Source organism: Rutidosis leptorrhynchoides, chromosome 1 (assembly GCF_046630445.1).
Source record: "Rutidosis leptorrhynchoides isolate AG116_Rl617_1_P2 chromosome 1, CSIRO_AGI_Rlap_v1, whole genome shotgun sequence".
Lineage (NCBI taxonomy): Eukaryota > Viridiplantae > Streptophyta > Magnoliopsida > Asterales > Asteraceae > Rutidosis > Rutidosis leptorrhynchoides.
The window spans coordinates 400,774,528-400,789,904 of NC_092333.1; the positions used below are offsets into that span (position 1 = coordinate 400,774,528).

Genomic DNA, 15,377 nt, shown 5'->3' on the forward strand with positions numbered 1-15,377 from the left:
AGGAAGGAGATGTTATGATTGTGTGCCTATATGTGGATGACTTGATATTCACTGGCAGTAATCCCAAAATGTTTGAGGAGTTCAAGAAAGCAATGGTTCTGGAGTTCGAGATGACCGACATTGGACTTATGGCTTACTATCTTGGGATCGAGGTAAAACAAAAAAAAGAAGGAATATTCATATCCCAAGAAGGTTATGCGAATGAGGTGCTCAAAAAGTTTAAGATGAATGACTGCAAGTCAATGAACACACCAGTGCATTGCAATCTCAAATTGTCAAAAGATGATGAAGGATACTTGGTGGACCCAACACAATATAAGAGTTTAGTTGGAAGTCTGGGGTACCTAACCTGCACGAGGCCAGATATTCTTTACGGAGTTGGACTAGTAAGTCGATACATGGAAACACCTACAATAAATCACTTGAAGGCGGCCAAGAGGATACTTCGCTACATCAAAGGTGCGATTGACTATGGCCTGTTTTATTCGCCTTCTGATTACTTCAAGCTAATTGGATACGGTGATAGTGATTGGGCTGGAGACAAAGATGATCATAAGAGTACGAGTGGTTTCGTGTTCTATATGGGAGACACGGCGTTCACATGAAGCTCGAAGAAGCAACCCATTATGACTCTGTCAATGTGTGAAGCCGAGTTTGTAGCAGCAACATCATGCACCTGTCATGCAGTATGGTTGAGGAAGTTACTAAATGAACTTAAGTTTTTCCAAAAGGAAGCTACAGAGATATATGTGGATAACAAGTCTGCAGTTGCTCTAGCAAAGAATCCAGTCTTCCATGATAGAAGCAAACACATTGATACAAAATACCATTTCATCAGGGAGTGTGTTGCAAATAAAGAGGTGCAGATAAAGTACACGAAGTCATTCGACCAAGTTGCTGATATTTTCGCAAAGCCTCTAAAACACGAGACTTTTCAGAGATTACGGAATATGCTCGGAGAAAGATTTGTTAAAATATATAAATAAAAAAACCTTTGTCAAAATAAAGTAACATACTTGAATTCGAAAGTACTGGTAATCTCGTATCTGGTATGTTTTTGCCTATTGTGAATCAGGCATCGCCAATGTCATCTGGTGGCTTATTTCCACAACTCGTTTATAGTGATCTTCCATGGAAAACAGACGTTTTTAAAATCATGATATCCTAATGTTTATATTCTTCTCCAAAAAATGTGCCTTCGACAACCCAAACTATGTAGTGTTGTTGGATGGTTTCAATATCGAGGCCCTTGAGCTTCACCACGAATTCAACATGCTCTTTTAGTGTGTGAAGCACCCTCAACCTGTACAATTTTGAAATATGAAATCTAGGACCGTTCGTAATAGTTATTGAGTAATTTATATTGCAGGGGTCCAAATGGGCGGGTCATTTGACCTCCCAACTCTTTGTCTACCTCATTTTTTTTCTCTCTTGTTAAAACAGGGGATCTTTTACGTAGACATTATGAGTTTCATTAACACGTATAAAAGTATTGAATATATCGCTAAATTTTCAAGATTAGAATTGCAAACTTCAGCCCATTCACTTGTGAGTGGGTTGGCTTGGGTCATAATTTATCTTAGTAGTCAGTGGTTAAAATACGAATCCAAAAACGTTAGCTAGTACGGTAAAGGGTCAAACGGGTCAAAAGATGCCCAAATGGTATATCTAATGAAAAATATCCCATAACAAAGTTATCCATTTTAACCTATCATCCAACTATGCCATTATGTGTAAATAAGAATGTACTCACCAGCTGAGCTATAAAAAAAACCGTGAGTAAAAGTCCAGGAGGTTCAATGAAAGACCAGCTCCCTGATCGTGTAACGAAAATGAGTGCCTGATTGATGATACTAACTTGGAGACAAAGAGCTGACATAAGTTCATATTCTTCGTCTATGAACGATTTCACAACTAACCGTTCCTGAAAAACACCGCCATTGATACAACCCTAGTGGCAAAAATCTCTTTTAGCTTCCATGAATCGAGAATAGGCGAAGGCTTAACCTTATCCTTAGAGATGGTCATAATGGTTCCATCGTTAAGATTGCAATGATCAAAACCATAATAGGCAAGAAATCGAATTTCTAAATAACAGCAATTAGCATGAAACCAAGCACGATACGAATGGTGATCGAGACAGTATAAATGGTGTAGTTTTTCATCCTTTAAAAGATAGCTCGACTGGTCAAAACAACGCTTACAATTGTTGAAAATAGGAGGTTATGTATATTATTTGTGGAAGAGAGGATTGATGATTTAGAAGTTTGATTGATCTTGAAGGCTTTGTTTATTACTTGATTTGCTTATTGAATTGCTTTGTTTGATTACAAATGAGGGGTGAAGCCCTCTATTTATACTACTCAATGGAGTAGTCTAGATCACTCCATCATCTACTACTATCTAGATATTTCCTAGTATTTCTAGACCTAGATATTTTACAAGATTATTCTACACACATTCTACACACTTTCAATACTACATATTACAAGAAGCTTCTACATAATGGGCTATAATCTTGATCCAAAATATTTGTATACTTGCAAGCCCAAATCTAAAACACATAGCCCAAAATCAAGTTTAGTTTCCAACAGCCCCCCTTAAACTTGATTTCGTCACTCCGAGCATATTCCGTAATCTCTGAAATGTCTCGTGTTTTAGGGGCTTTGTGAAAATATCAGCAACTTGGTCAAGTGACTTCGCGTACTTTATCTGCACCTCTTTATTTGTAACACACTCCCTTATGTAATGGTATTTTGTATCGATGTGTTTGCTTCGATCATGGAAGACTGAATTCTTTGCTAGAGCAATCGCAGACTTGTTATCCACATATATCTCTGTAGGTTCCTTTTGAAAAAACTTAAGCTCATTTAGTAACTTCCTGAGCCATATTGCATGACAGGTTCACGATGTTGCTGCAACAAACTCGGCTTCACACGTTGACAGAGTCACAATGGGTTGCTTCTTCGAGCTCCATGTGAACGCCGTATCTCCCATATAGAACACGAAACCACTCGTACTCTTACGATCATCTTTGTCTCCAGCCCAATCACTATCACTGTATCCAACTAGCTTGAAGTGATTAGAAGGCGAATAAAACAGGCCATAGTCAATCGTACCTTTGATGTAGCGAAGTATCCTCTTGGCTGCCTTCAAGTGATTTATTGTAGGTGCTTCCATGTATCGACTTACTAGTCCAACTCCGTAGAGAATATCTGGCCTCGTGCAGGTTAGGTATCTCAGACTTCCAACCAAACTCTTGTATTGTGTTGGGTCCACCAAGTATCCTTCATCATCTTTTGTCAATTTGAGATTGCAATTCACCGGTGTGTTCATTGTCTTGCATTCATTCATCTTAAACTTCTTGAGCACCTCACTCGCATAACCTTCTTGGGATATGAATATTCCTTCTTTCTTTTGTTTTACCTCGATCCCAAGATAGTAAGCCATAAGTCCAATGTCGGTTATCTCGAACTCCCGAACCATTGCTTTCTTGAACTCCTCAAACATTTTTTTGTCACCGCACATATGGTTGCTTGCACCCGTGTCGAGATACCACAAATTTGATTCTCCGTTATCTTCACCTTTGCATGCTAGTAACAAAGTGTTTTCCACGGCTTCAGTATCTTCTTGTGCAAAATTTGCTCTTTCTTGCACGTAATTGTTTGACTTCTCGCATTCCGAAGCATAGTGGCCAAATTTATGACAATTATAGCATTTAGTTTGAGAATTGTCATACCTTGGCCTTCTACTTGTGTAGCCTCTCCCGCGACCTCTTGTCGGGTGAAAATTTTGACTTCTTTCTTCATTTCTGTAAGAACTATAACCTCCACGTTTGATATATCCTTGTCCTCGTCCTCGGCCACGTACTTGACCACGACCTCGTTGACTCGTTTGATGAGTCTTTTCACTGCTCTCTTCCTTGAAAGACAGTTTTGCTTGTAAAGCTTGCTCCAATGGCTCCTTGTTATTCTTATTGAACCTCTCTTCATGGGCTTGTAGTGAACCCATGAGTTCATCGATAGTCATTGATTCTAGATCTTTAGATTCTTCGATGGCTACGACTATATAGTCGAATTTTGAATCTAATGATCTAAGAATCTTCTCAATGACTCTTACATCACTTAGAGTTTCACCATTCCTCTTTAGTTGATTGACAATCACCAAGACTCTTGTAAAATAATCGGAAATTGATTCTGAGTCTTTCTTATTTAAGGATTCGAACTCACCTCGTAGTGTTTGTAGTCGAACCTTTTTCACCTTTTCAACTCCCTTGTGAGAATTCTCCAAGATCTCCCATGCTTTCTTGGCGGTGGTTGCACTTGCAATTTTCTCAAAAGCTCCATCATCTACACTTTGTTGGATGATGGAAAGAGCCTTTTGATCGTTCGTCTTCATTAATTTTTTCTCCTTGCCGAGAGGACCTTTTTCTGCAGGTTCCTCATAGCCTTCCTCCACAATCTCCCATAAGTCTTGTCCACCTAGGAAGGTCTTCATTTGGATGCTCCATCGATCATAATTATCCTTTGTGAGGCGAGGAAATGTGATGACATTGTTGGCCATCATCTTGTCGAACCAAGCTCTTGATACCAATTTGTTGAAAATAGGAGGTTATGTATATTATTTGTGGAAGAGAGGATTGATGATTTAGAAGTTTGATTGATCTTGAAGGCTTTGTTTATTACTTGATTTGCTTATTGAATTGCTTTGTTTGATTACAAATGAGGGGTGAAGCCCTCTATTTATACTACTCAATGGAGTAGTCTAGATCACTCCATCATCTACTACTATCTAGATATTTCCTAGTATTTCTAGACCTAGATATTTTACAAGATTATTCTACACACATTCTACACACTTTCAATACTACATATTACAAGAAGCTTCTACATAATGGGCTATAATCTTGATCCAAAATATTTGTATACTTGCAAGCCCAAATCTAAAACACATAGCCCAAAATCAAGTTTAGTTTCCAACAACAATTACACTAAGTCCAGGTCTGCATCAGTGGTATCAGCAACAACTATACCAATACCAGCCCGTTAACGTTTACACCATCTCCTTTCATTCCACAAATATGCTTTCGCTACTGTAGTTTCTTCACAATCGCGTATTTATGTTCTGCATTACATACAAGCTATAAGCTTCAGATGTAGCTAAGCGTAAATCAGTGGATGAATATGTATATGTAGAAGAATATTTAGATGCATTATTTAATATATATGTCGTAATGACACATAACTGACAAATATGTCAATTCAAGTAACTCCAATCTCCTAACGGGTCAAATGAATTGGACTAAAACATCTAATATATCAAAAATTTATCCATAAATGTTTTCAAATACATAAAATTACTATCGGTATACTCATAGTTAACACATTAAAGGAGTAATAAGTTGTCTGATCTGTTTTGACTCACACTAAAAAGATACTTGTTTTGACCCGTTAGCCATCCCGCCCATTTTGCCATCATAACATAACAAGACTGAATATAAGTCGTTTACCAGGGAAAACTACAGCAAAATCATCAACCTTCTCGAGATAGCCGAATCTTTGTTTTGACCAAGAAGTGAAGAAGATGGATACATGTTCGTTCCCACTCTAAGTCTGCGGCCCGTTTCCTTTCCGATAAGCTAACTGATCACCAGTGATCATTTCCACATTGACACCAAGGTGTAGGACAAATCACCTATTAAATAAAATCATTAAAACTTCTATTTCTAAAACTCATAAAAATAAAAACCAATACCAAATATCCTACCTTAACACTTATTTTATAAGCATTGGTTCATGTTATTATTGTGTGCCTGATTTGAGGATGAGCGACAAAATCCTTCATCCCACAATCAAACACAAAATTGAAACCTAAACTCTAAACCCTACACCCTAGATCTAAACCCTGAACCCTAATATAAACCCTAAAAACTCTAAACCCTAACCCTAAACCCTATGGCCTAAAATATAAACCCTAAACCCTAAATCTAAACCCAAAACCCTACATATTGTAATAAATTACTTTCAATGATAACACAAATAAATAATATAACATTTCAAATGTTTAAAAATATAAAAACAAAACCCACCCATATTGACACATATAATAAGAACATATGAAATGAGGTGGATAATTCATATATGTGACAATTTTAATGGTTGATATCGAACTGGGTAAAAACTTGGGTTGACTTTGAATCAACAAAGAGTCAAATGAGTAACTCTTTAGAAAACAGTCAACACGCCAAATGAGAATGGGTAATCTCTCCTAAATTACTACTACTATATTTCAACAATACAGTTTAGATGAATCTTATATGATTCATTAATTAATTCTTAAAAATTTAGACGATAATGGACAAAAGGTGTTAACTGGTCAACCTAACTGAGTCCTGCAATATCAAAAAACAAAACTGTAAGGATAATTTACTTGTAATATCTCTGAAAAGTTGCAGGATCTTGACTGAGGCCTTGAAAAAAATGAATTTTATAGCTGCAGGATTAGTTAACAAAATTGTAATATCTTGTGTTACTTGAAATTTCCTCTTCCAGTTCTAGAAAGTTTGGTTTTAATATAGTTGACTTAAAAAAATGTAATTATTCAATCTGGTACTTCAATAGCACACACTATAAATAACACACGATTAAGTAAAACATAATAAATACAACTTGTAACCAATACTGTTACCTGAAACGTATATGGCAGAAGCTGTGTGTAAACCGCCAATGGCTGCACAAAGGTTGCTCCTGTTAAAGTTTTACACCTGTTGTAGTTTTCTTGAACATTACATATGTTTGGATTAACTGCCATCCCTATAAACAAACAAACGGTATATATTATTAGATAATTATATGTAATTATGAATAGAGCGAAAGAAGAATACGAAGTTTAAGTAACACCAACCTATAAAAGATGATCTTGTGAGGCTTCTGTCCAGTTGCTCTCCTGAATCCAATATATTAAAATTTGCCCAAACCTTAATCTTTAAGCTAAATAAAGCTTTACATATCCACATAGGATTGCGGCTACCAAATCATTAAAACTATAAAAAAAATTGCATTAACGACTTTAGAATTTAAGCATGTTTGAACATGAAAAATCATCAATTAATTGTTACCGCAATGCATCAAGAGAACTTCAGAAGTATTGCACTCCTCTTTCACTCGCATGATGCCTCAAGTTACTTCAGGTCCTTCACAACAATGACTTCCTTGATATAAGAAGTAAAATTGTAAAAAAAAGCTTATTAAGAACGTAACAAGAACGCATTTGCCTATTATACATATTTCTTCAAGACATGGATATAACTGTAGCACATCGAATCCACATAAATAATAATAAAAAAAATTATGAATTCAAATCAAAGTAAAGTAAACATAAACAAAATTAATAAAACATATCATAGAAGTTGCGAGTTTTAATTGGGTGCTTGTCAAATACGATTGATATTTCAAATCCGTTTACGATTGGAGGCATCGATGCAGTTTGTAACCCTAGAAAAGAATATATTGAAGGCTATTAGACAATAAGTTGGTGAATATATTGAAGGGTATTTGAAGAATACATATCTCCCAATTGAACGAAGAAGCTAAGGTGTTTTTTATTAGAATGGTATTTTAGTAACGTAGTGTATGTAAAATTGATTTATTAGTTAATTTTTTTAGGGGATGATTAAGGACCGTTAGATCAAAGGGTATTATAATGCCGTTAGATCAAAGGGTATTATAATGTAATTTTCTAATCTAATGGTAATTAATGGGGTTTTGAAAACATTTATTAGCTAATCGAGACTTTCTTTTAATGTATATAGTGATATTTTTTTATTAAAAAAATAAAATTGTACTATGAAATCAACAAGGATGCTTGTGAATTTTTCTTTATATTTTTGATTCTTTTAATACTTGGGAAACACTTATTTATGATGTCATCCAAAGTGTGTTTTTTTATAAATATATAGATACTAGATTTAAGAGTCCGTGCGTTGCACGGTAGATCTATAAAATAGTTTTGGAAAACATCGATTACTTGTATTATATAGTTACAATGACGAAACATCATTATTGGCACTATTTGTATTGAAACCAAATTTATTGTAAATTTAATGATCGTAAACGCTAAGAATGAAGACAAGTTCTAATGCAACAATCAAATTTTGTAAGTGGTTTCCAAGTTTCATTCTCTACTACTGCATTCCCAAAAAACTATACAACATAATTTTCTTAGATAACATAATTTTCTTAGCTTTACATATTAAAGTGTGGTGGCGTTAGACAATGCATATCAGCATATGCCACAAAAACTATACAACAAAGTTAACTTTAACTGCAGTTATTACATACTTAATTGCATGCCACAAGGTTGTTAAAGATTGACTCTTTACAAAGCAATGGTGGCTAAGAGGAGTTTCTCCTCTAGATGAAAAAGGCCTTCTATCGATCATGATTATAGTTATATCATCGATTCGCCACACGGTTGTTAAAGACGGACTCTTTACATACTCGATTCACCTTAACTTTCTCATAATACTCGGAAATCCTACGAAAAATTTCCACTATAAGGTAATAAGGTTCTTTAAAGCATGGCATAGGACAACATATTCCATTATTGAAAGTTTTTTCAAAATGAATATATAAAATGGATAAACAAATTCAGGATAAGGAAAAACTATAAATTTGAATTTACCGAGACTAAATGAAGTTCTAAGGACCTAACGAAATGGTATAATTAAGCATTATAGCAAACACATAATTAAGCATTATAGCAAACACGTGGAGGACATGTTGTGACGATCCGGAAATTTTCGACTAAATTTAAACTTAATCTTCATATGATTTCGATACGATAAGCAAAGTATGTAATGTTGAGTCTAAAAAATTTTGAAACGATGTTCATATAATCAATTGACCTTCGACTGCTCTCGACGATTCAATAACAATTAATTGTAAATATATATATATATATATATATATATATATATATATATATATATATATATATATATATATATATATATATATATATATATATATATATATATATAATAAGTAGAAATATAATTTGAGGTATTATATATTGTAAGTTAATTATGTAAAATAAAATAAGGATATTATAATAATTATTATTTAAAACATATATTTATATAAATAAAGTATATTAAAAATAAATATTAAATGAATGTAATACTTGTTTGATGTTTCGATAGATTTTAAGCAAGTTAAGTTCAAACTTATATGATTTTAAAATAAACGGTGATCCGAAAATGAGTTATATGAACTATAGGTTTGTTAAAAATACAATTAGGGACTATTTGATTAATTTTAAAACTTTTTATATTTTACTTAGGGTTGGGAGTGAATAATATCATTTTTATTTAATAATTAATGCTCGAATTTTATACCATAATGACCAAAATAAATAAATATAGTTAACTTAAAAATATGAGATTTTTTCGAGGACTTTTATCCGCCACTAATTTACAACGGAGTACGATATTCCAGTCCGTGATGAACTGTCGGCATAAGAATACAATATTGATGGTTACAGTGTTGAGCCTTGTGCACGTTTATTTATCCATGAGTTATTTATTAGTTTACTATTAGGCTTTATAATTTATATATATATATATATATATATATATATATATATATATATATATATATATATATATATATATATATATATATATATATATATATATATATGTCATACATATATACCTATACTCTATGATAAACCGCAAGCCACCTTCTCCGTCGATTGAAACCTCATGCCGGACCACCAACGACGGACCACCATCGCCGGACAACCATCATCAATAACACCCTCACCACTTTTATAAACCCATCACCTTTTAATCACCAAACCTACCACCTACGACGGCTGTGGACAGCCGATTACTAACCTTGAACACCACAACTACGGTCACCTTTCCACGACCCCCAACTGACCACCACCAACTGCAACAACCACCGCCATCTTCGTAAACCACCATCATTCGCCGGAAAAACCCAAAACCATTGCAACCGTGATATATATATATATATATATATATATATATATATATATATATATATATATATATATATATATATATATATATATATATATTTTATTTTTTTTGTTTTGTTTTCGGATCACCTCAATCCACCCTCATGAGACGACCCGTCCGAATCCATAAGGACGAATACAATAACATATGATTACATCGCGAGGTATTTGACCTTTATATGATACATTTTACAAACACTGCATTCGTTTTTAAAAGACAAACTTTCATTACATCGAAAGTTGAAGGCATGCATACCATTTCATAATATAACCAACTATAATTGACTTAATAATAATCTTGATGAACTCAACGACTCAAATGCAACGTCTTTTGAAATATGCCATGAATGACTCCAAGTAATATCTCTAAATAAGCAAATGCACAGCGGAAGATTTCTTTCATACCTGAGAATAAACATGCTTTCAAGTGTCAACCAAAAGGTTGGTGAGTTCATAAGTTTATCGTAAACAATAAAATTCATCATTTTGATAGACCACAAGATTCAAATACAGTACATATATCTCGTGTACGAAATCATTTTCATAAATCTTAGTAACCATACACATATCTCGTGTACAAAATATCATACACATAACCTGTGTATAAAATCATTCTCTCGATACATAACATTCACTTTGCATTTATTGCTTGGCTTGGTAACCGACCTTAACATATAGTGCGCATAAATAATATCCCCAAAACAGAACATCTCGTCTGTATAATAATCATATAAACTTCGAAGTACTAAACACCACGCCCACTAGCTCTTTCGTCTTGTGAACATTCTGGGTGGGGGTGTTAAACCCGGTAGCTACCTTTAGGATTCGTGTGAATTAGGGCCATACCCGATTCTAATTCTTAGGTTACCAAGCAATAATAATCATGGGAAAATATTCGCATCAATTGGTGGAAATTATCATGTCTACATAATTCAATAATAATCCACAGAACTTCTATCTGTATAATAATTCATTCGAGGAATGTTTTACTTGTGTCTATCTCGTCAAACATTTATAAAAGCATTTCAAGTATTCGCAGTTCAAAATATATTTCAAAAACATTTAATAAAATAGTTATAAAAATAGCGCATGTATTCTCAGTCCTAAAAATGTAAAGAGTAAAAGGGAGCAAATGAACTCACGATACGATATTTTGTAGCAAAAATATTCATACGACGATACTGAACAATGCAGGGTTGGCCTCGGATTCACGAACCTATATCATTTGTATATATATTAACACATATAATGGTAATCAAATAATTCCATCTATTAATTATAAAATGTTTATATATATAGTGTTGTAATTTATATAGAATTTGTACTAAATTTCAATATGTATATTTTATTTATATATTATATCTTAAATTATATGTTTTATATATATATATATATATATATATATATATATATATATATATATATATATTTATTTATTTATTTTGTGTATATATATTAAAATTGTTAATATGTTTAATATATAATTATAGGTAATATTAATATAGTTATAGTATATGTAATAAGTATATTTTTATGTATAAAATCTTTATTTGTTATAATATAATAATAATAATAATAATAATAATAATGAAAATGACAATTTTTAATAAAAATGATAGTTTGAATAATAATGAAAATTTTATTAATAATGATACTACTAATAATATTCTTAATGATAATACTAATACTAATGTTAATAATAATAATAATAATAATAATAATAATAATAATAATAATAATAATAATAATAATAATAATAATAATAATAATAATAATACTAATAATAATACTAATCTTAAAATCATGTTAATACTTGATACTAATAATAATAATAATACTAATTATAATAATAATAATATTAATAAAGAAAATAATAATAATAAAATTAGTAATAATAATGATAACAGTAATTATAATAATAACTAAATCATAATTTTTCTACTAATTATAATAATAATGATAATAATATTATAAACATGATAATAATCCTAATATTAATGATAATAATAATAATAATAATAATAATAATAATAATTATTATTATTATTATTATTATTATAATAATAATAATTATAATTATAATAAAATTAATAAATAGAGTAAGATTACTACCTCAAAGAAATAGCCTTAAAAAAAATAAACACCATCGCCCGGGCTCGAACTTGTGACATCCCGCTTCCCGATGGCTCCCCTAACCATCTGCCCTGCTTAGTTTTTCTGATCTATATACTAAACTAAATGTATATAACCCCAAACTTTCCTGCTGCCTTTTCTTCATTAAAGTAAACAGACGGATATCACAACTCAAATTCGTTGCCTAACCCACTAATCAAAGTAAGCCCATGGCCCAATCACTAAAATAAGTTTACGGCCCAATAGATCTAATTAGAACCCACGTATACCACTTAAATCAAATAGCAGCGTTGATTGAAAAGGGTTTCCTGTAGATTGGGATATCAACGAAAGAAAAGAAAAAGAAAACGGCTGTCAAATTTATTCAGCGTTTATCACGTTTTGTCACCGGGTACCCCATAACTGTATCTTTATCTTTTTCGTTTCTAATCATCTTCATCGTTTTCACTGTAGTAGCAAGATGGGTGTTCTAATGTTTGGGTTCCAATGGGTTTTGGTTTAATTGCTATAACTGTCACGACCCTACTTTTTCCGTTATCTTTTACCGTTTATTATTTAACGTCCGTTAATTGTTATTCATGCCACATCATTTCTATGATCTATATTATTATTTTTGTAATAATATATTAATTATTATGTGTTATGTGAATATTTGTATTCATATTTTAAGTTGTACGTTTCTACGTGTCGTGGATTTCTATCCGGCGAATCTTTTCGGTTTTCAAACCAACGGTCAAACTTTTGGGATTTTTAAATCCAAATTATTTTAAATATGATATTTTGATGTCATATGATCATAAATAGTGTTTATATATTTTATTTGTCGCGTATATGTTATCTCTCCGAAATTTTAATCGCGTAACGGTGTTTTCACGTTTCGGGCTTCGTTCGGGCATTCGGGCCACAAGACTTCTTTAATTTATCAAATTTGGGCCAAAAACGGGCCCACACCATCAAAATTTCGGCCAAAATGGGAGCCCCCTCCCCATTTTTCATTTTCCCATTTTCAATTTCACTTCCTCATTTTTTTTCCCTAAACCTAACCCTAGCAAACATCCTCTCTTCCTCCCTCACTTATTTGGAATGACTTTTTACCATCATCATCAGCTAAATCGTCCAACAACATGAAACAATCAATTGTTCATCATTTCTCAAGATCATCTACATAATCGGATTCACCGTTTCGCGTTCTACATCATCCTTCTTCTTGATTTTTGATTTGGGTATAATCATGAACGCTAACTTTTCAATTCTTATTTATTTTTATTTATTTTGATCTTATATTGATGCTATAGTGCTTATATATTATTGTATTGTTGATTGTATGCGTAGAAATGCTCGTTAATTCATGTTTTCGGTTTGATTAATTTGGGACAGCAGCATTTTCGTTCATTTCTGTTTATTTAACTGATATAAAAGTGAAATTAAAGTATATAGATGAGTTTCTCTCATCAAGACATTAATTTTAGACTCCGGATTCATGTCATTTCGATTTTTGGAACTCTAGATATGATTAAAATGGTGTTTTGTTGGGATTAAATTGTGAAAATGATTTGAACCAGGTTTGTTCCAACTTTGTGACCACTTTTGGAGTCTTTAGGGTGTACTAGTATGTTAGGATTGATGATGGGATAAACTTTCATGTTCGGGTCATATAAATCTGAGCCACGGATAACCCGTTATGACTAAAACGTGTTTTGAAACGAATTAAAGTTCCAAGTTGTGTAATGACTGATCATCACGATTTGGTTACTATTCTTGGTGTGTTCTTGAGTGCACCAATGTGTCGGGTGGTTTGATTAGGAGGATATATATATATAAGGCTCGCCGAAAATCGACACCCGGGGCTCAAGATACGACCCGATGAACTTTTAATTAAAACGTATGGTTAATTATTAAAACTTATGATATAAATAATGATTTTCATTATTATTAAATTACTTATGATATAAAAATTAATTATTATAATTTAAGACTTATGATATATATTTATTATATCATTATTTAATTACTTATGATTTAATTAAACTTTTAATTAAACTTATGATTAATAATACTTTTATTATTAATGGAAAATACTTATGATAAGTATTAAACTTATATTATGAGATTATTATTATAAGACTTATAATAAGGATTAATTAATTATTTAATTATTATAAGGCTTAGTTATTATGTAATTATAATTTAATTATTAAATATTTATAGTTTAATAATTATAATTAGAAACTTATGATATGATTAATAATTCATTATTAATTAATAATACTTATGATATGATTTAAAACTTATTATTAATTAATAATACTTATATTATGACCAATATTTAATTAATTAATTAAATATATATGTTATATTAATTATATCATTTAAACTTATGTTAACTTTATTAATTCATTTTAATTTAATTAAACTTATGTTATGACATAATTATACATCTTTAACTTTAATTAACATTATAACTTATATTATTATTACAACTTACACTTTTAAAATTAATGTTGACTATGTTTGACCAAGGTTGACTTTTGAGTTAACTTTCGGTTGACTTTGACTTTCTGTTGACTTTTGTTGACTTTCTAATTAAGGAAACCTTCCTAACTCAAAAACTTTCTAAAAATAGAAACTTTCTAAATATGGAAACTTTCTAAATTTGGAAACTTTCCAAAAATAGAAACTTTCCAATAATAGAAACTTTCCAAAAATAGAAACTTTCCAAAAATAGAAACTTTCCAAAAATAAAAACTTTCCAAAAATGGAAACCTGCTAAAAATAGAAACTTTCTAAAAATAGGAAGTGTGTGTCCGTACGCTGTTTCGATCAAACCGATGCTTGTTGAGTATTGTTCTATTTCTACTTGCAACAAGTACTATAGCTATCATACTAAGACTTGACCTAAGTTAGTTATTTATATCGACCTGCTTTATTTATAGGTCGGAGTTGTGATCATTCTTGATCACTTACTTCATTTGCTGTTCGCATTTTTGTGTGGTTACTTCTTTTGCTTTAAGGTGAGTTATAGTCCCATTTTCTATTTTAAATCTTTTGGGATGAGAATACATGCAATTTATTTTATATTTTGGACACAAGTGGAAGTTGGTTTAAATTATTCATTGTGAGTTGAACAAAAATATTCCCTAGTCTAGTAACTGTAATCACTGGTTTCTACTGGTGAACGCGAATCCTACGGATAGATC

The 15,377-nt window shown here is 31.6% G+C and overlaps 1 pseudogene; it reads right to left on the reverse strand.

Moving 5' to 3' along the window:
• Positions 1-1,711: 1,711 nt before the first annotated feature.
• LOC139901319 (plasma membrane ATPase-like) lies at positions 1,712-9,975 on the reverse strand (annotated as a pseudogene).
• Positions 9,976-15,377: the final 5,402 nt, after the last annotated feature.